This window comes from Aplysia californica, unplaced genomic scaffold, assembly GCF_000002075.1.
Source record: "Aplysia californica isolate F4 #8 unplaced genomic scaffold, AplCal3.0 scaffold01053, whole genome shotgun sequence".
NCBI lineage: Eukaryota > Metazoa > Mollusca > Gastropoda > Aplysiida > Aplysiidae > Aplysia > Aplysia californica.
In genome coordinates this window covers 169,013-170,509 of record NW_004798323.1, presented here as the reverse complement: position 1 = coordinate 170,509, position 1,497 = coordinate 169,013, and positions in this window count along the sequence as shown.

The window sequence follows — 1,497 nt, the reverse complement described above, 5'->3', positions numbered from 1 at the left end:
TATATATATTCTACCTGTAATGTTTCTTCCCTTCATTAAATGACCGTTATTGTTTCGATGTGCTTCTCTCAACTCTAAGAATTGATTTGGCCAAACCTTTAGCCTGTAGATTGTGAAAGTTGTGACTTTGCCTCCTTAGAATTACATAATTCTAACCGACATTTTGGGCCGTATGAATAACTAAGACCATGAGGTCAGAAACCAAATATTCTATCTGCTCTATCAAAACCATAAGAGTGAGTGGTTGGCGGGTGCTCTGGTGTGGTTTGCTTCTTCTTTCCTATCAGACATCTATCATCCTTATCTCCCCTTCTTCTTTTTTTATGTTTGTTACTCTCTTGTAACATCTCTAGTCTCCTGGCGCTCATATGACATTATGCAGTTGCGAGTGCCGTGAAACCTTTACTAAAACTAAACTAAAAACCATAACACTATTCGGAGTCGTTATCAAGATATTAAAAACATTACATTGGAAAAAGCTTGACATTTTGTGAAACTCCAATATTTTTTACGTCAAATTGCTCACAAGCGAGTACTGAGAAGTTTGTAATTTTGCGGTGGCGACTAGAGCTGGGCGAAGAGTCGATTCCGGAACCGATTCCCACGATTAATACCACGGAAGTAAAGTTCCGTCTCCTTTTTACGTAAACCAACGGTAACCAGTTACTTTTATCATTAAAATCTTCTTTTTTTTAAAGAATATATTTTTTGAAAAATAGAAGTTGATGTTTCATAGTATTCCAAAATCAAGGTTATCCTACATCCTGAATATGTTCGGAGCCAACCAGGTAACCACCGAAAGAAATCACGTCATTAGAAAGTAAGTAATTGGGTTCGGAGTCGATTCCTACGATTCCTAGCTTTCAATAATCGGGAACCTAGCCGCCCAGCACTAGTGGCGACTAGTCTAGTGGAAACACATTTCTCTGAGCCAAAGTAGTTGTAGCGGTCTAGATCTGTGCTCTGTCTGACGACACTGTCTGTCTGTCTATCTGTGTGTGCGAGATACAGTGAGGGCGCGCCGTCTGATCTGTTGTTAATACTTGTACTCGAAGACGCGAGGATTTGGGCGGCTTTGAAAACGAAGAATATGTTGGTTATTATCAGACGGTTCTTTTTCGTTGATGTTTTAAGGAGGCAGGCAAGTACACGCACCACCGAACGATCGTAGACATTGATGAACCTCGAGGATGGTGAAGTGTTAACACCTCTCGTGCAAAGTTTCGGTGTGTGGACGGTCACAGGAGAGAGAGAGAGGGGCGTGTACCCGCGGGGAACTGTACATCTGTCGGACATTTCCTTCTTGTGGTCATCGCCTGTGTCGTGGGTCTGTGCAGAGGATTTCAGATTTGGTGTTCCCGTGTGTGTGAACTGTCGTGATTTGACGTGATTTGACGTGATTTGGCGAGATCGGACATTACACAGACAAGACCCGTGGTGCATAAACAGGTGGTAGGGTATTGTTGACAATCCACCACGCCCCCCCTCTGTTGATCA